Source organism: Pan paniscus, chromosome 2, assembly GCF_029289425.2.
Source record: "Pan paniscus chromosome 2, NHGRI_mPanPan1-v2.0_pri, whole genome shotgun sequence".
Lineage (NCBI taxonomy): Eukaryota > Metazoa > Chordata > Mammalia > Primates > Hominidae > Pan > Pan paniscus.
The window spans coordinates 62,892,059-62,913,393 of record NC_085926.1 but is presented as its reverse complement, the minus strand read 5'-3'; the positions used below and the strand labels follow the sequence as shown (position 1 = coordinate 62,913,393).

Sequence of the window (21,335 nt, the reverse complement as noted above, 5' to 3'; positions counted from 1 at the left end):
ATATAGCTCCATGCTCCTCAATTTCAAAGAAATTTCAGGACTTTATATCTGAAAAGAAATTTAATAATTATTCAGCACAACATCAGTGACATATATAAAGAAACTGAGGTGCAGAGACAAAAGGTGAGTGAAACAAGGTCGCACTGTGAGACTAAAGCAGAGTAGGGATGCATGGAAAGTATCTAGGGATACTCTTCCTTAAGAGGCACATGCCTGGCCAGGCGCGATGGCTTCCGCCTGTAATCCCAGCACTTTAGGAGGCCGAGGTGGGTGGATCACAAGGTCAGGAGTTCGAGACCAGCCTGACCAATGTGGTAAAACCCCATCTCTACTAAAAATACAAAAATTAGCTGGGCGTGGTGGTGCGTGCTTGTAATCCCAGCTACTCAAGAGGCCCAGGAGGCAGAGGTTGCAGTGAGCTGAGATGGCAACACTGCACTACAGCCTGGGCGACAGAGCGACACCGTCTCCCCCCCCAAAAAAAAAGAAAAAGAAAAAACAAGAGGCACATGCCTTGACTTGACTCCAAGAACAGTATTCTTTCAAACACACCATTCTATTTCCTAATTGCTTGAATTAATATTGTATTGGTCTTCATTTTTGAAGAAAACCAGAGGAATGTGGCCCCACAATGGAATTAAAAATATGGTAACAGTATCTTTGTATTTCCTCAAATGAAAGCTGTGGCATAGATTTTTAAAAATATGCAATGCAATAATGTTTATACAAACTAAATACATTCAGAGCTAATATTTAATGCATGTTATGTTATATTAGGCATTGTGTGAAGCACACGGTATATATTATCTCACATTAGCTCTTAAAAAATAGAGAGCAAAGGATGAACATTGCTATTATAAATAGGTCTCACACAGCCCAGAGCATTTAAATGATTTGCCAAAGGCTACACAGCTTATAAGACGTAAGATTTGAACTCAATGGTCCTATTCTAGAGCAGTTCTGTCCAATAGAAATGTGATTGGAGCCACACATGCAGTTTTTAATTTTTTAGTAGCCACATTTAAAAAGTAAAAACAAATAGATGAAATTAATTTTACCAATATTTGTTATTTAACCCAATATCTAAAATATTATCATTTTAATATATAATCAAGGTAAAGATTAATAAAGTATTTAACATTTCTTTTATCATATTAAGTGTACCTTTCACACTTGCAGCACATATCCATTTGAATGCTAAATATTCAACAGGAATACTTATTAGATTTGATAAAATTTATAGCTGGAAAAGATTTCAGTTATTCTAAGCATACCTAAAAGCTTTCCAATTCCTGAACTCAGTATTCATTTTTTAATTTTAATTTTAATTAATATTAAATGAAATTTAAAATTCAGTTTCTCAGTTTCAGCAGCCACATTTCAAGTTTTCAGTAATTGCATGTGACTTGTAGCTAGCCCATCAGAGAGCATAGCTCTTGAGCCCAGGTCCTAGCCACTTTGCCTCTTTCAATATTACACTAACATAAGCACTGTGCTGCAAAGTCAAGTCTATAGAATCTAGGAAAATAAGAACTGGATTCTATGATATGGTTCACCCAGGGCCACTTCATGCATCCTAGGTTCTCCCTAACTGAGCCATGGGGTATTCCCATGAAACTCAGGGGACTCATTTGGAAAGGGTTTAAACTGAGAACTCAGTGAAGTCAGTTAAGGATAGAACCTCAGTAGAAACAAAGAAGATGTGCTATTGAAATGAATTGTTTTACAAAGATACTAATATCTGGGACTTCTGAAGCAGATAACAGAACTTACTAGACAAAAGAGAGGCCACAATTTTCTCTAGAGTTAAGGAAAATGATGGGTCACTTTTCACCTTTCGAGTCAAGAGAATGTTTAGTTAGAAATTTCATGTTCTGACCATTCCAGTGTAAAAATGCCAACATGAAGTAGGGATGGGGGCAAATGGAAACACAGATGTTACCCATAGAGCATTTAATTCATCACACGAATTTTCCAAAACTTTAGATAATTCCTTCTGTAATTAATTTATTCAAGTACTCTTTTTTTCTTATTCAATAAACATTCACTAAGAAGCTACTATGTGTTATATACTTTACACTTACTATTTCATGAGCATCGTTATAATAACCCTATGGGGAACTTGCTCTTATTAATCCCAATTTACAGATAAAACTGTGGCTGTATTTCTCTAGATCTGAAGATATGCTATACAGATGTTTACAAAGCATATGTAGTGCTTTTCTTCTTACAAAGCACATAGGTAAGAAAAAAGCACAGCACAATGCATTGGAGGAATCCAAAGAAACTGAGCATCCCCAGAAGCAAAGTATATATGAATATGTGGCAGAAGCTGAAAATAAGAAATAAAGGTCATATCTTGTGCTTACTTAAGCAAATACTTTGAATTTATCCTGAGAAAAATGTAAAGTTATAGGGGACATTTGAACAGGAGACTGACATAATGTTATTGGTGCTTTATAGTATATTAAGAATTAATTTTTGGGAAAAAAAAGAAAACCAAATTCAACTGCAGACATTAATGAATATGTGTTGGCTCATGTAATCAAAAGTCCAACGTGCTACAAAGTAAGTTTTGACATAGGTGCTCAAAAACTGTTATCAGAATTCAGATTTTCTTTCCATTCCTCACTACTGGATCTGTTGTCTGCAGGCTTTCTCTACATACTCCCAAGGTAAGTATCAGCAGTTTTGAGAATACATGATTCTTTGTTTATGTCCAGCGGAAAAGAGAGAGCTTGCTTCTCTGGAAGCGTAAAAGGCAGGCCTTATTTTAACCTCTGCCTTGATTTGGTAATACATCCATTTTCGAGTTTATAGGCCAGAGAAATGAAATCTATTAACTGACTTAGGCCTGAATTATAAGATCAACACCTAGAGCTGGGGGTAAAGTCAACTTCACCATGAAGCACTCAACTGAAATTGGAGAGAAGTCTCAAAGAAAATTGAGAATCCTGGCCTAATGAGACATTTTTCTCTTAAAGAAATCTAAAGAGGTTAGTTACTCTATACTCCCGGACAATACCAGGCTAGGCATGTATCTTTGCCTCCAGATACCAGATACCAAAGCTTTTAAGTTTTAATGTGACTTAAAAGGAGAATTTTCAGAAGTAGTAAGTGTTCCACATGATACTGTGGTTGATGAGTCAATGGCTAAACAAAGGGCAGAGGAAAGGCACAAGTGGTAGAAAACAAAGGGAGAATTACGCTGGATGCAATTTATCATAGATACTAGTCAGAAGAAGAAATTCATTAATCTTTCCTCAAAATTGTAGCCATGGTCAAAGGAGACATTCCATCATTTTCCATCCCCGTAATTGGTTGGCCCTTTTCTATACTGACAGTAAAAATCTCTGTGTTGGGAACTTATAGCAAAATGAACTGCCATTCTCTGCTCTTATAAGTAGCAATAAATTTCAACAGGACAAAAATAAGGTTATTTCTGTAAAACAAAAACCAGCAAACATTTCCAATTAGGGAAGTTAGCTCTGAAAAAAAAAAACAGGAATTAAAATTTGAATTTCAGGCTATGAATTACATCTTTTATTTTCTATTATTGATTTTTGCTAATTAGAATGAGTCCTATGAGTCCTTATTAAATAAAACATTTCCACCAAGCAATACCATAAATCTTTACTGTGCCTTTTTATCTTTCTCAACAAATAAATTGTATTTCCTTGTGGTATTGCTTTTACTTTTAGTTCCTAATATTTTTCATAGCAAATGCTTTTATAAACTGGTAGTTAATAAAACAGATTAAAAAGAAATAATCAAAGAACAGTTTCTAGTAGGATCTAAATTTCACTGGATTGAGAAATTTAAAATTAAAGTTTAAAAATACAACTTTTCACAGTTTTGACCTGATATTTTAGTCTCTGCGCTTATGCAGAGTAAAACTTCTTGTAGGTTACTCTGCCTTCTTTCTTCTCCCTGCCTTCATTCTTTCACTTGCTTGTGTCTATAAGGGTAAAATTAACAGATTGCACCACATCTTATTTCACCTTGATGTTAAGAACATCTGCTTGATGAGCCTATATAATTCATATTTAAATCCCTCTAGGCTGGAACAGTAGCTCAATGAGGACAGGGGTGGTTCTGCTTATTTCCATTGTATCCATGTCTCTCCCACGTAAGAGTTTAAGAAATTTGTTGAACAAATAAATTTAGGGTGAGAAAACTGATGTTCTAAGGGTCAAATGAGTATGCAAGTCTTAAAGCTATGAGCAGATCAAAATTATAGCATGGGTCATCTGATTTACCCTTACCCAGTGTTCTATTATTTAATTAGAATGAGAATAATCAAGGATAACATCCCTGGACATATTGCTTCCATCTCTAGCATCATTTCCCCTCAGCTATCCCATCAGCTCCTAATTTTCTTTGGAGATCCACAAAATCTTAAAAATGTTGACACCATGTTCAACTCCAGGGGCACATGGCCTGAGTTATGTCAGTATTTGCATTCTACCTTCCGGTTGACGTGATTGGTGCAGGGTAGGTATGTGTCCTAAGCTAATGCAATGTGATTGACCCTCAAAACCTCTACAAGTGATATGGTTTAGATTTGTGTCCCCACCCCACCCAAATCTCATGTTGAAGTGTAATCCCCAATGTTGGAGGAAAGGCTGGATAAGAGGTGACTGGATCATGGGGACAGATTTCCCCTTGCTGTTCTCATGATAGTGAGTGAGTTCTCATGAGATCTTGTTGATTAAAAGTATGTAGCACCTCCCCCTTTGCTCTCTTCCTTCTGCAGAACTGTTAGCCAATTAAGCCTCTTTCCTTTATAAATTATCCAGTCTCAGGTAGTTCTTTATAGCAGTGTCAGAACAGACTAATACAACAAGAACTGCTCTTATATATGCTTTCTTTCTCTGGATAGAATGGAGTGTGGGCGTGAGGCCTGGAACACCTGCAGGGGCACACAGACTAAGGCCTGTGGCAGCTGAAGCCATCTTTGTCCTTATGTGTGGAGCCAGTCCAATGAAATACAGATTCACCTAGAGGATATAACTGAGAGAAGAAGGGAATGAGAGCCAGAGCCATAAATGCCTGGATGAAGCCACCCCGAAAAGTTTAACTCACCCTAGAATGTTCTGACACATGAAACAGCACATTTTCTTTATGGTCTGAGTTGGGTTTTTTGGAGAAAAAGAGTCATTACAAACCCAATAACATATGTAGGGCTTCTATCATGTGCAAGTATGGTGATAACACACAAGATTTTCTTTAATTTTTACCACATCCATGTGAGGTAGTAATTATACTATCCCATTTTACAGGTTAAGAAACTGAGGCTCTGAAGGGTTAAATGATGCACCCAAGATTATAGAACTATTAAGTGATAGATTCTGCCTCTAGAGCACACAAAATTAGCTAATGTATTATAACCCCTAAGATCACATGTCTCCTTTCAGATCCTCTAACACAACAGGCCCTTTCCCACTCGGAGCCTTTTAACTTGAATGTCCCTATGCCTAAAAAGGTTCTTCATATCATTCGTGCCTCAGGCCAATTAGCACTTCTTAAATGGCCTCCTCTGCCCACCTTATCTAAAGTAGGCACTCACAGAAACACTTTATCCCATCACCCTGCTTATTTTCTACATGACACTCTTCTCATTCTGTATTTATTCCCCACTAGAACGTAAATTCCATGAGGGCAGAAACCTTGAACTTGGTTCACTCCTATGTTTTCAGTACCTAGCCTAGAGTTTGACATAGGCAGGCTCTCAATAAACATTGGAAATTTTTGAATGAAAGAATGCCTCAATTAATTAGAAATGATTATGATTATTTAGATTGTAATCTCACTCCCATTAAGTGTATTAATGAAATAAAGTAGGGATGGAGAGAAATGGAGAGACAAAGATACTTTAGAGCTCTTGGAAGCCATGATCACTGACGGCTTTGTTTTGCTGGCACCTAAGCAATTTGATGAGTCAGCAGGTCTGCATTCATCTGTGAAGAGCCAACTTATCATTTTAAATGTCCGCTGGATCCAGTCACATGCATGGCTACCCAGACAGCTATTTAAGGGAACAGAAGAAGTTGACTTCAGGTTCTGTGATTCATGGGCACAAGAAGACCAGGGGGAGAGGAAGTGGAATGAAAATGAGGGCTGAGTAAGACACCAGTCCTTGGCCAGGCCTGCATAGATTCAGAGGGCCTCCATAGCATGCCCCTTCCCCAATCTCAATTCTGCTGGAGCATTCTTGGCAAAACTCTCAACCCACATCTGTGCCCTGAGCCCACCTAATTTCAGAACTGCAGAGATGGACACTTCTATGTACATTGCCAATGATCCACCTCAAGAGCAAACCTGGGGAAGTTTACCCACTTTTCTGCCTCAGAAGACAACTCAGCCCTAAAATGTGGAGTAACTAATGTTCCAGGGGCAAACCCCAGCCAATGGAGGACAGAAGTCAGTGACTAAGTGCCCCAATCCCCCGTTCTTTGATTGACAATTTATCCAAACTTTCCTCAGAGGGGCCCCAGCAAGACTGAGCTCTAGTTGCTCACAGTGGGAATCCACTTAATGTAAACTTTATTGGCTTTTCCCCCTCTGTCTCACTCTCTCTTCTTTTTCACTTTGTTTTCTGGTAACTCCTTCCCGCACCCAAGTCCTTGTCTCAGGATTTGCTTTCAGAGGTACCTTTGAGCAAATTACCCAAAGATCCTCAGAGATGTGTGAATGCAAAGAGGAATCCTCTCTGGTGGAAAAGTTAAAAAAGAAAAAAGGCACTTCTTTCTTTGTGCTGCCATAGGCCCTCCTCAACAAGCATAACCTGTATTTCAGTCAGCCCATGTCTCCTGCTGTCTAGCCCAGGTGATTTTGTGCAGCCCAGAAGTACACGGCCTTTCTGCCCTAGCCCCTAGGCACAGAAAGTGTCTAATGTAACAAAGACATTTCTAAGGTTTACCAAACATGTCAAATCCTAAAGCAACCTATCCCCCAAAAGTCAATTTTCTCCCATAGTAGTGGGAACATTTGTGTAAACCTCTTATACACAACCACAATGATCACAGTAAAGGGTACATATGTTTAAGTTTTGTTTCCAATATCATACATTACCTCACAGGTTTCTCACAGGTGGATACTATTCCCATTGTACTGATGAGAAAACTGAGGCTCAGAGAGGGTAAGTAACTTGCCCGAAGCAAAACTAGCTATTAAACTAGGATGTGATTAATCCAATATTTAAACGCAGGTCTCATAATTCCAATTCTTAAAACCTTTTCAAGGGCGTGGTGCAGTGGCTCATGTCTGTAACCCTAGCACTTGGGGAGGCTGAGGCGGGAGGATCATTTGAGCCCAGGAGGTTGAGACTGCATTGAGCTATGACGGAGCCTGGACAACAGAGCAAGACACTGTCTCAAAAACAAAACAAAACAAAAAACAAAACCAAAAGCCTTTTCACCAGCCCAAGCACCCTTGTAAGCAGCCCATGAGACAGACATTTTAGAAACCTAAATAGTCTTTCTCTTACTTTATTGAGTTCTATAAATTTCCTACAGATTTGCAAAGTAATTTAGAGGAATAAGTGCATGGCATATATAACTCAATATATCTTTTTTCACTGAATGGATGAATAACTGAAAGGATGAGTAAGGAGAAAATGGAATTGCTTCTTTATTGATTCCCTAATATTGCTAATTAAAACCAAAATGACTAACTTATGACAACCACCACCATTTTACCAAAGAGACTCAGTTAGAGTAAAGAAATAGTGGGTTTCAAGTCAGACCAAGAACTGGAATCTTGCCACTTATTAACCTTGAGACCTTGAACATCTCATCTCACAGGGTTGTTTAGAGGATCAAATGAAAAAATATTTTTTTTTAGTACCAGGGACAATTTCAGAAACATAGACTTTCAATAAAGAGTTGTTTTATTAATTAACTAACATATACAGATGGTTCTCAACTTATGATGGGGCTACGTCCCAATAAATCCATTGTAAATTGGAAACGCCATAAGTCAAAAACGCATTTAATACACCTAACCTACCAAACATGACAGGTTAGCCTAGCCCACCTTAGACATGCTCAGAACACTTACAATTAGCCTACAGTTGGGCAAAATCATCTAGCACAAAACCTATTTTATAATAAGATGCTGAATATCTCATGTAATTTATTAAATACTGTATTGAAACTAAAAAAACAGAATGGTTGTATGGATACTCGAAGTACAGTTTCTACTGAATTCATATAGCTTTTACATCATCATAAATGCAAAATTGTTCAGTCGCACTATTGTAAGTTGGAGACTGTGTTAAGTGCCTGTTCTATGTCAGTCACTGTACAAGCCACAAGGCAGGGAGGGACCCAATAAAAGATAGTGCCTGGTCTCAAAAAGCCCCAGCCTGTGGGGGAGATAGATTTATAAATCACAGGGTAGATTTGAAATGCTCTTGAGTTCTGACTGTCCCCTGGCCATGGGTTACAGTGACCCTCATTGCCTTGCCACTCTCCTATGAGTTCCAGGAAAATCACTTAGCCACGGCTTTGTTTAGGATAATATGTGAATCATGGTCTGTGCTGAGTTTCTCTGTCCCTCTCTCATTTTGGATCAATCTGCATTTATCAAAGCCAAGTGATTCAGTAAAGTGCTGGAACACAGAATCAAATAGGCAGAAAATTTCCCACACTTCTAAGCTGTGGACTCTCACAAGAAGAATGTAGGCTAAGTGGACAGAGCCAGATATCCAGAGTTTTAACTAGTTCCTGTCCTGTGGCTAAGGCAGCAAATATGACTCTCAGTTCATGAACTTAGATGTACAAAAAATAAATAAAATAAAAACCTATATTTCTTTATCTTCTTTAAAGCCAAATTGGTTCCATCTCAGAGTCCACACCTTCTGGCTGACTGGTAGTAGCATTGGTTATTTGGGATTCTTTGAGATAACCGACACGCTGGAGGCTGTGAGCATTACATCCTCAGAGAAGCCTCTCTGGTCATTGACTTTAATCTTGCCCTGGTTACCACCAAGAGCCCACAGTGCCTCCAGTCTACATAGACCCCCATTTCTGGTGGCAATGCTGCTTCAGGGCCATGCTTAGGACCTGCGACCCTTGAAATGCTGGAACCTCTACAGTCTCCAGGGAATCCACACATTCCTTCCCCTTGGAGGTCTGGACATCTCTCCAGGGCTCTTCCGTGGAGGACAGAGGGAATCTCTGCTGCTTAGGGCACGCACACACACCCCTGTCTCTCTTCAACCTCCAAAAGTCCCTTTATCCTTCAAAATATTTTTTTTCCTGCTTTCTACTCTTGTTCTTTTGTCCCCCCCTTCCCTTCTCTCCTGTCTCTGCCTGAAGTCCAACATCGTCTACCAAATCCAAAACCCAAAAGGGAACTGTCCCCTCTGCTTTCTAGTTTGCTGCTAATCTGCCCTGTGGCAAGAGAGCAATCCTTGCTGCCTGCTTGAGTGAGGGAAAGGAAAAGAAAAATACTTGGGGAAAAAACATGCAAATTAACATGTCTGTAAGTGATTCCACCACAGCTCTGGGCTACCTGAGTTTCAAATGCAGTAAGCTGGTAGTCAAGTAAGGCTTTGACTAGCTAAACGTCTGATATCATGTATCAAACGATGACCTCCATTTCATAAAGGCATGTGTTTATAGATAATTAGAAGTTAGACATAAAGGGATATTGCTGCTGCAATGTTCATATTTGAGCAGAATTTATTATGATGAGATGCGAGAAAGACAAGGCTGCAAGAAGTATCACAGGCCATCCAAGCCTTTCTCAAGAGTGCCTGCATTGGCATCAAACAGCACAGGAGAAACAAAGAAACTGAGTAGTTGCCATTCATGGGGCATTTACTACATGCCGGTAACTTTATTATATGATATTTAAACTTCACAAAAAGGTGGAATGTGAGCTATTCAAGGGAAGAGATTTTGTTTCTTTCACTGCTGCATTCCACAGCCATGAACAGTTCCTGGCACATTGCAGGTGCTCTACACATATTTGTCTGAAAAATGAATATGTTGGGGGAAAAGGATATCATAGTGGCAAAGGAATATGGGAATTGTATTTTTTAGCTTCCTTAACCTGAGAGCTCTTACTATGCTAATGTATGCTATCCGTTTCCAAAAATGGAATACAGTCGTCCCTGATGCATGGGTTTCAGGACCCTCTCCCCCACCTAAGGATACCAAAATCCACAGAAGCTCAGGACCTGTATATAAAATGGGGCAGTATTTGCATATAACATATGCACATCCTCCCATATACTTTAAATCATCTCTAGATTACTTATAATACCTAACACAATGTAAATGCTATGTGAATAGTTATCAGTATAACTATACAGCATTTATTTATATTATTTAGTATTTTTTATTTTTTGAATATTTTCAATATGTGGTTGGTTGACCCTGCCAATGCAGAACCCAGGGATATGGAGGGTCAACAGTATAGGGCATAGCAATTTCTGAACATAATTAATTATCGACCCCTATTTTCAGTGAGCATCTTGAATGAAGGCCTAGAACTAAAACTCTGGCTTCCAATTTCCGAATCTGTAACTCAAACCTTATCTCTATAGAAGAAAATAACGTTCCATACTCAGGTGTTTAACATAGCTATCTTCTAAGAATTTAATCATACTCACAAATGATATTTGATACTGAGTTGCAGTAAAAGGTAATTTTAACTTTTAAATAAATGTATGGTTTAAAGATGACTTTATAACAATTATGTGTGCTTTTTTAAAAGAAGGAATGAAAAAATGATCAGAATAAAATGTCTTCAGAATTTTTTTTAAGTAATGAGCCAATTGAATTATCTTCATTTTCCAAATTAAAAACTAAGGTTTGAGAAGGCAATTACACAGTAGAAGAGATATAACTTTGACCTAAATCAGCTTAGTGCCAAAGATCATACTTTTTCTAACCTAAATCCTGGGAACTGACCAAAAAAAAAGAGAAACAGAGAAGACAAATTATGAAAGTCAGGAATGAAAGAGGAGTATCTCTATGCATCTTACAGAAATAAGAAGGATTGCAAAGAAGAGCTATAAAAAATTTTCCTCCAATAAATTGCATGACAGATGAAATGGACAAATTCCTGGAAAGTCACAAACTGGTGGAATTGACTCACTCAAAAAGAAATGAAAATTTTAAATAGACCTATAACAAAGAGATTGAGTTACTAACTTTAAAACTTCACATGAAAAGAAGCCCAAGCCAAGATGGCTTCACTGGTGAATGTTCCTAAATAGTTAAAGAAGAATTAATAACAATTCTCCATAAAATTCCAAAGAATAAAAAGAATGGAGCAGTGTGCAACTCATTCTATGAGGCAAATTCTACCCTGATACTAAATCCAGACAGAGACTACACAAGAAAAGAAAATTCTTTTGTAAAAATAATTTCAATCTTTACTTTAGATTCCAGGGGTCCAGGTTCAGGTTTGTTACCTGGGGTATGTTATGTGATGCTGAAGTTTGGGGTATGATTGATGCAGTCACGCAGGTACTGAGAATAATACCCAAAGGAAAAGAAAATTATAGGCCAACAATCTTATGCCTATAGAGACAAAAATCCTTAACAAACAATTAGCTAACTGAATCTAGCCAAAATTGTTTTAAATAATGATTGACCATGATCAAGTGGGATTTATCCCAAATGTGCAAAAACTGAGTTAGCATTCAAAAATCAATGTAATATAGCAATACAGTAAAAAAACAAAAAACATAATTATCTCCATAAATACACAAAAAGCATGACTCCAATCCCCTTTCATAATAAAAATACGCAACAATCTAGGAATGAAAGGACACTTCCTCAACCCGACAAAGTATATCTATGAAAAACTCACGGCTAACATTGTACTTAATGATGGAAGCTGAATGTGTCCCTCAAGATCAGGAATAAGACAAAGAAATCCATTTTCACTACTTCTATTCAACATTGTATTGGAGGTTCTAGACAGGCTAATTAGGCAAAAGGATGAAATAAAAAGACGTCCAGGTTGTAAAGGAGTAAGTAAAACTATTTCTATTTGCAGATTAGCATGATTTTGTGTATAGACAATCCTAAGTAATCCACTAAAAAATGATTAGACAAAAAAGAAAAACTCATCAAGGTTGCAGTGTACAAGATGAATATACAAAAACCAATTGTATTCCTATACACTAGTGTTATGGACTAAGTGTTTGTGTCCTCTCAAAATTCATATGTGAACACACTAACCTCCAATATGTTTGGAGGTGAGACTTTTGAGAGGTAGTTATTTTTAGATGAGGCCATGAGGGTGGGATCCTCATGATAGGATTAGTGCCCTTATAAAAAGAGACCAGAGAGCATGTGCTCACTTTCTTTCTCTGTCATGTGAGGCTACAGCAAGAAGGCAGCTGTCTGCAAGCCAGAAAATGGGTCCTCACTAGAACCCTACCATGTTGGCACCCTGATCTGACTTCCCAGCCTCCAGAACTGTGAGAAATAAGTGACTTATTTAAACCACCTGGTCTTAGTTTGTTATACTAAACTAAGAGAACTAGCAATGAACAATCAAAAATGAAATTAAGAAATCAACTTATTTTAAAATAGCATCCAAATGAATAAAATACTTAGCAATAAATTTAACAAGCAGGGAAAAACATATGCTCTGAAACTACAAAACATTGTTGAAAGAAATTAAAGAAAACAACATAAATTCATAGTCATGAATCAGGAAACAACATGGTTAAGATGGCAATATTCTCCAAATTGATCTATAATTCCACATAATCCCTATAAAAATCTCAGCTGTCTTTTTTTGTGGAATTGACAAGCTGACTTTAAAATTCATAAAAATTTAAGGAACCCTAATAGAAAAGACACTCTTAAAAAAGAAGAACAAAGTTGAAGACTCGTGATTCTCAATTTCAAAATTTAGTACAAGGCCACAGTAATAAAATAGTATAGTACTGACATAGGAGAAACATATAGATGGAATAGAATTGAAAGTCTAGAAATAAATCCTTACATTTACAGTTCATTAATTTTTGACAAAAATGCTGATACAGTTCATTGACAGAGAAGAGTTATATTTTCAACAAATGGTGCTGGGAGAACTGGACATACACACACAAAAGAGTAAAGTTGGATCAGCTTCTCATGCCATACACAATACTTAACTCAAAGTGGTCATAGACTTAAATATAGGAGCTAAAACCGTAAGACTTTTAGAGAAGATATAAGAGTAAATCTTTGTGACCTTGGGCTAGATAAAGCCTTATTGAATATAAAACTCTCCGTGGTTCCATGTGGTGGAGCAAGACTCTGTAAACATTTCCCTTCTTCAAGTTTGGTCCATGTTGATGTATCTCAGCCTCTGTTCCACTTGGTACTGCTCAAGTTTTAGCTCCAGCTCTTCTTGGGACCTTTGTACTTCTTCTCCTAGGCTAAGCGTCCTACCCCCAACACACACACACACACACACACACACACACACACACACACACGATAGCCATTCCTGTATGCTGTATACTCGATTTCATAGAATCCAAGCTACTCATTCACACAGCCTTCAAGCTAGTTCAATCTCCAGGAAAATGAAAACGGTGGTGAGATTTTATGATCTGGATTACAGAAGATGTGGTTTCTAAACACAGACCACCCACTCAGCCAACTCATGATGGTCCAAGAGGATGTAACTAAGACTGTAGAAATCTGAATATCAGGATTTGGATGGCAAGAGTGGCAGATTTTAGGTTTCTATCTGCCCCATGTTCATCACAGGTGATCTACTGTGATGCATAATAAATCAAGCCTCCAACAGATCCATAGTAGAATCCTACAGCACCAAATATTGGTGAGAGTAGAGCAGATTCCAGAAGAAATGAAAAGTGAAAAGTCATGAAACTAAATGACTGAAGTATGAGAATCACATCCAAATTTAAATCATGCATGCCTGGTGGTCCAGGGCAGAGAATCTTAGAAGCCTATGGTAGAGGCAAAGTATTGGGAGAGTGGGAAAGCTGAGAAGATACAGTATCGTGAACACTAATGCACTGCCAGGATCCCTCTTCAGTGAAGGACTCATTGCCTGAGCTGCTAGGGCACACCAGCCTCAGCTGCTAGGAGTGCTGTCAGAAGGTGGCCTTCAGCTGTTAGCTCCTTCAAGATGGCCTCAGCTATAGGAATATCACCTGACCTTCCTGGGGAAACCTATATCCAATGGCCAGGTGTACTAAATACCTGGCCGTCTTAAACCAGAGGCACAGTGGTTTAAGCCTGTAGCCCCAGCACTGTGGAAGGCTGAGGTGGGTGAATGGCTTGACTGCAGATGTTTGAGACCAGCCTGGGCAACATGGTGAAACACTGTCTCTGCAAAAATACAAAAAACTAGCTGGGCATGGTGGTGCCTGTCTATGGTCCCAGCTACTCAGGAAGCTGAGATGGGAGGGTCACCACCCGAGCCCAGCAGGTCGAAGCTGCAGTGAGCCATGATCACACCACTGCACTCCAGCCTGGGTGATAGAATGAAGCCATGTCTAAAAAATAAAAATAAGATAAAATAAAATAAAAATGCCTGGCCATCTTAGCCCCTTACTCCCACTTGGGGCAGCTAAGTACTGCCTTTCTAGTTTCTGAGCTCCTTGTAGAGTTGGCCAGAACTGTTGTCAGGCCTATATTGCAGCTCAGTTTCTCTATCTGTTCAATCCTGCTACATTTTCCTTCCTTCCACAAGTGTTGATCCCAAGGGCACTCCTTAGATAATCCTCGAATGATAAACTCTATCTCAGCAAATACTTCCCAGAGAACTCAACACTTGACACACAGATATTCAAAATTCCTGTCTTTGATATACAAGCCCTGATGACTTTTGCACCACGTCCTCCTATATTATCTGTTGGCTGTCATCTCTAATGTCAAATATAACCTCAGGTATGACATTTTACTTAGGAAAAAATACATAGTTGACTTGGGGAACTGTGAGGAATTAGAACTTCAATTTATTTGTTTCATTAGGGTGTCAGCTTCTTCCTCTTCTACCTAGAGCATCAAAGTAATTTATTCTTTCTCTTCAAAATCTCTATATAATGAAACATTCTGTCATTCATTTCTCCACTGATGATTAAATTTACTTAAACTGCAATCCTGTCACACATGCATCCCTCCCTCCCTGTAATTGATTTGCATGTTTAGATTCATCCAGAATATGACAACACTTAATAAGCACCTTGTTGTACAAATGTCAGGCACTGGAAGTAGAAATAGCTAAACAATCCAGACATTCTCAGGGCCCTGTGTATGTATACCTCTTGCCTTACCAATTCAGTGTCCTCTGGCTTCCTCTAATGGATAACAGCTGCTTCCCTTCAGTCAGAAATGCCAGCAAACCAACACACACCCTACCATGAATCTTTAACCATCCAATGAGGGATAGGAGTTGGTATATAAAAACTCCCACAACCTCAGCGGGATAATTCTGAGGTTTGTTGTCCACACCATTCCCCAGTCCCACGGCAGGAACAACCAAGAATACTCTAGGGGTAACTAGATGTTACCTATCTAAGGATAATACACGTGAATTTCACTACCTTACCTTCCCTATCTTGTTTTTTCCACTGCCCTGCTAGTTACTGCACCTCTCAAACTATGTACACTTGAAACTTTGCTTCAAGATCTGCTTCTTAGGGATCAAAATTAACGCATATGTCATTCCTGACTGTGAAGACTGTATAAACTATTAAAGATCAATATAGACACAAAATGACAAAAATATATACGAGCTTCAGTGACCAAACAGAATGTTCTATTTCTGTCTTTCTTTGAGTAAATAATGAATTAAAATTTTACCTCAGTTGTTTTTCCACTGCCCTGCTAGTTACTTCACCTCTCAAACAAAGTATGTACACCTGAACCTTTGCTTCCAGATCTGCTTCTTAGTGATCAAAATTAAGGCATATGTCATTCCTGACTATGAAGACTGTATAAACTATTAAAGATCGATATAGACACAAAATGACATAAAAATACATGCAAGTTTCAGTGATCCAAACAGAATGTTCTATTTGTCTTTCTTTGAAATTGGGTAAATAATGAATTAAAATTTTACCTCAGTTGTTTAGCATAATGGCTGTCTGTGGTTACCATAGAGAGTTATTCGTTAATCCTATCAAAGCCTGTCCTCTTGCTGAAAGAATAACCACCCCTCCCATCCTCTACACCCTTCCCCACCAGGGGCCAGATCACCATTAGCACCTCCCTGACTGCAGATTAAACAACTAGAGAAACACAGAAAGACTCGTTTTGGGAACCAAGAACACTGTTCTGCTTTGGTTTCAGAATCAGAGAGACGTTTCAATGTCAGAAGCTTTGATTAAATTATTAAAGCTTTAACGTTGAAGGAAAAGTCACTTTCAGCTCTAGTTCTTTCTGAATAGCCAGGGAGGAAATACACACATACACAACACATAGAAAGCTAACAAGTGTCAAAAAAAATGTTCGTTGTCCAGAAATCTTTAGAGTAAGAAAACAACAAGAATAATGTACTAACATCTAACTTTTCTTGAATATTTTCTGGGTGCCTAGCACTCTGCTCACAAGAATCTGCTAAATTTAGCCCAAAGCTGCCTCCTTACATTTAAGAACAGCCCAAAGGTTTCTCTGTATATAGTGAACTGCAACCTAACTGGATGTGTAAACAGACAGCAACCCAGTCTTGGAACAAGTAGTCCAGTCTCAGCCAATCACAGCAGCCGTACTTCAAGCATCATAGGCAGCCAACTATTCAAAGCAAGTTCAAATAAGGCAAACAACTGAGCTGTAACCCATATGGCTGTTTCTGTACCTCACTTCTGTTTTCTGTCCACAAATCTTCTCTAACCATGCTCAGCTGCTCCAGAGTTGCTTTGAACCTATTCTGATTCAAGAATCATTCTTTGCTGAATTAAACTCTGTTAAATTTGTCTTAAGTTTTTCTTTTAACATACACTAACAGTTAGGTATTTTTAAGCCCCATTTTATGGATGAGTAAACGGAGACTTACAAAATGCAGTTGCCCAGATACTGAGGGAGCAAACAAATATAAGCTCCATGAGAGTAGAAATTATATCTTGTTCACAACTGTATTCTCTTAGTACAATGTGCAGTGCAAAGTAAGTGTTAGATAAATGTTTTTCTTTCTTATTTTTTGTGACAGTCTCACTCTGTCACCCAGTCTGGAGTGCAGTGGCACAATCTTGGCTCACTGCAACCTCTGCCTCCTGGGTTAAAGCAATTCTCCTGCCTCAGCCTCCAGGAGTAGCTGAGATTACAGGTATGTGCCACCATACCAGGCTAATTTTTTGTTTGTTTGTATTTTTAGTAGAGATGAGGTTTCACCATGTTGGTCAGGCTGGTCTCTAACTCCTGACTTCAAATGAGCTACCCACCTTGGCCTCCTAAAGTGCTGGGATTACAGGAGTGAGCCACTGCATCCAGCCAGATAAATGTTTTTTCAATGTTGGATGAATGTTGAAAGTCTATCTTGAGTAGCAAGTATTCAAAATCAAAGGAGTCATCTAGGGCAGCTGCAGCAAACATTTTCTGTAAAGGACTAGATAGTACATATTTTAGGCTTTGCATGCCATAAGGTATTTGTTACAACTACTTGGCTCTGCCATTGCAGTGGAAAGCAGTCACAGGCAATACATAAGCAAATAGACATGGCTATTGTTCCAATAAAACTTTTAATTTATAAAATTGGCAGAAAGTAGGTTTTGGCTCACTGACCGTAGTTCGTTGACCTCTGATGTAGGAGCTTGTTACCCAAAGTGGTGTCTGGGAGCCAACAGCATCAGCATCACCTGGGGTGGAAATGCAGCCTCTCAGCCCCATCCCTGACCAGTTAAATTTAAACCTACCTTTTTGTAAGAGACCCAGGGATTTATATTCCCAATAATATCAGGCAAGCACTGTTCAAGGAGACTTGGATAGTGCTGGCTGTCAATTAGAATCATTATATGACTTTTTAAATAAACTGTTATGTATTTCCATTCAAAATATCAGGTGTGTGATGGCAAAATTTGCTGGGTTTCATGTGATTATTCAGGTTTGCCCTGGTTATTGTTCCTCACTGGTGAAGAAGAGAATAGGTAAAGCTGAGGAGGATTCATTTAAAGTCTACAAAATTAGAACAGACCACCAAATCTGAACAGTCCAATTTAGTACAACTTACAGGTAATCACACTATGCCAGAGAACCAAGAAGTCCCCAGGCCTTCCTTTCCTTTCCCAACTCGGTAGAAATAGCTTCTATTGAACCAAACCCAAACCAATCAGCCCTGAATCTGATTGGTCAGAAGTGTGCACAAATAATTGAGCTGTCTTTGCCATCACAGGACATTAAATACCCACAAAGTGCAGGGCTGTTTCCATAAACATCCGGCTCAAAGCCTTGAAAAAAAAAAATGCCTGTCTCCAAAGACTGAAATATCTGATTATTAAACTCACTGATCATTTTGTGTTTCATCAAAGATAAATATATAGCATAAAGAACCAAGAGGAGACAGTGTGGGGTTGAGAGTACTGCCCTAGAGTGAGAAAGCATTGCCAACTCGCTCTTCCTCTTATTAAACACGGGAGTCTGAGCAAGTCAGTTGAGTCCACAAAACCACAGTATTCTCATCCAGAATATGGGGATTAAAAACATCGGCTCCTCCCAGCAATTTGGGAGACCACGGCGGGCAGATTACGTGAGGTCAGGAGTTTGAGACCAGCCTGGCCAATATGGTGAAACCCTGTCTCTACTAAAAATACAAAACTTAGCCAGGTGTGGTGGTAGGCACCTGTAATCCCAGCTACTCGGGAGGCTGAGGCAGGGGAATCACTTGAACCTGGGAGGCAGAGGTTGCAGTGAGCTGAGATGGTGCCATTGCATTCCAGCCTGGGTGACAAGAGCAAAACTCCCTGTCTGAAACAAACAAACAACAACAAAAAAAACTGGCTCCTAATTTTTCAGCACCTATCAAAATTTTACTGGCTGATTGTATTAGTCCGTTTTCACACTGCTGATAAAGACATTCCTAAGACTGGGAAGATAAAGAGCTTTTAATAGACTCACAGTTCCATGTGGTTGGGGAGGCCTCACAATCATGGCAGAAGGCAAGGAGGAGAAAGTCACATCTTATGTACATGGTGGCAGGCAAAGAGAGAGAACTTGTGCAGTGGAACTCCTCTTTACAAAACCATCAGATCTCATGAGGCTTATTCACTATCATGAGAACAGCATGGGAAAGACCTATCCCCACGATTTGATTACCTCCCACTGGGTCTCCTCCACAACACATAGAAATTGTGGAAACTACAATTCAAGATGAGATTTGGGTGGGGACACAGCCAAACCATATCATTCCACCCCTGGCCCCTCACAAATCTCATGTCCTCATATTTCAAAACTAAGCATGCCTTCCCAACACTCCCCACACTCTTATCTAATTTCAGCATTAACTCAAAACTCCACAGTCCAAAGTTTCATCTGAGACAAGCCAAGTCTCTTCTGCCTATAAGCCTATAAAATCAAAAACAAGTTAGTTACTTCCTAGATACAATGGGGGTACAGACATTGGGTAAATACAGCCATTCCAAATGGGAAACATTGGCCAAAACAAAGGGGTTACAGGCCCCATGCAAGTCCAAAATCCAGCAGGGCAGTCAAATCTTAAAGCTCCAAAATCATCTCCTTTGACTCTGTTTCACATCCAGGTCACCCTGATGCAAGAGGTGGATTCCCATGGCTTTGGGCAGCTCTGCCCCTGTGGCTTTGCAGAGTTCAGCCTCCCTCCTGGCTGCTTTTACAAATTGGTGTTGATTGTCTGCAGCTTTTCCAGGCAGACGGGGCAAGCTATTGGTGGATCTACCATTCTGGGGTCTGGAGGACGGACAGTGGCCCTCTTCTCACAACTCCACTAGGCAGCACCCCAGTGGGGACCTGTGTTGGGTCTCCTACCCCACATTTCCCTTCCATACTGCCCTAATAGAGGTTTTCCATGAGGATACTGCCCCTGTAGCAAACTTCTTCCAGAACATCCAGGCATTTCCATACATCCTCTGAAATCAAGGCAGAGGTTCCCAAACCTCAATTCTTTACTTCTGTGCACTGGCAGGCTCAACACCACAGTGAAGCTACCATGGCTTGGGGCTTGCACCCCCTGAAGCCACAGCCCAAGCTGTACCTTGGCCCCTTTTAGCCATGGCTGGAGCAGCTGGGACACAGGGCACCAAGTCCCTAGGCTGCACACAGCAGGGGGGCCCTGAGCCCAGCCTACAAACCCATTTGTTTCCTCCTAGGCCTCTGGACCTGTGATGGGAGGGGGCTGCCTTAAAGGTCTCTGGCATGCCCTAGAGACATTTTCCCCATTGTCTTGTTGATTAACATTTGGCCCCTCATTACTTATGCAAATTTCTGCAGCCAGCTTGAATTTCTCCTCGGAAAATGGGATTTTTCTTTTCTACCACATCGTCAGGCTGCAAATTTTCCAAACTTTTATACTGTTTCCCTTTTAAAACTAAATGCTTTAAACAGCACCCAAGTCATCCCTTGAATGCTTTGCTGCCTAGAAATTTCTGCTGCCAAATACCCTAAATTATCTCCCTCAAGTTCAAAGTTCCACAAATCTCTAGGGCAGGGGCAAAATGCTACCAGTCTCTAAAATATAGCAAGCATCACCTTTACTCTAGTTCCCAACAAGTTCCTTATCTCCATCTGAGACCACCTCAGCCTGGATTTCATTGTCCATATCATATCAGCATTTTAGTCAAAGCCAAACAAGTCTCTAGGAAGTTCCAAAATTTCCCACATTTTGCTGTCTTCTTCTGAGGCCTCCAAACTGTTCCAACCCCTGCCTCCTACCCAGTTCCAAAGTTGCTTCCACATTTTCGGCTATCTACAACAGTGCCCCACTCTACCAATACCAATTTACTGTATTAGTCCGTTTTCTCACTGCTAATAAAGACATACCCAAGACTGAGAAGATAAAGAGGTTTTAATGGACTCACATTTCCGTGTGGCTGAGGAGGCCTCACAATTATGGCAGAAGGCAAGGAGCAGCAAGTCACATACCACTTGGATGGCAGCAGGCAAAGAGAGAACTGGCGTAGGGAACTTCTCTTTATATAACCTTCAGATCTTGTGAGACTTATTCACTATCGTGAGAACAGCATGAGAAAGACCCACCCCCATGATTCAATTACCTCCCACTGGGTCCCTCCTACAGCACATGGGAATTGTGGGAGCTGCAATTCAAGATGAGATTCAGGTGGGGACACAGCCAAACCATATCACTTATAGTCTTTAACCCTTAGTTATGCTTTTAAGAATATGTTTTCTATAATTTTCACATATGTATGCATA

At 39.5% G+C, this 21,335-nt stretch overlaps 1 long non-coding RNA gene across 2 annotated transcripts in view; it reads right to left on the bottom strand.

Moving 5' to 3' along the window:
• Positions 1-21,115, bottom strand: part of LOC134729972 (uncharacterized) — a 171,520-nt gene extending 150,405 nt beyond the window's left edge. The window contains exon 1 of one of the 2 annotated variants that reach the window (XR_010111554.1): positions 20,981-21,115. This is a non-coding gene — a long non-coding RNA (uncharacterized LOC134729972). The remainder of the gene's footprint in view (positions 1-20,980) is intronic. The other variant, XR_010111553.1, reaches the window with a different exon arrangement.
• Positions 21,116-21,335: the final 220 nt, after the last annotated feature.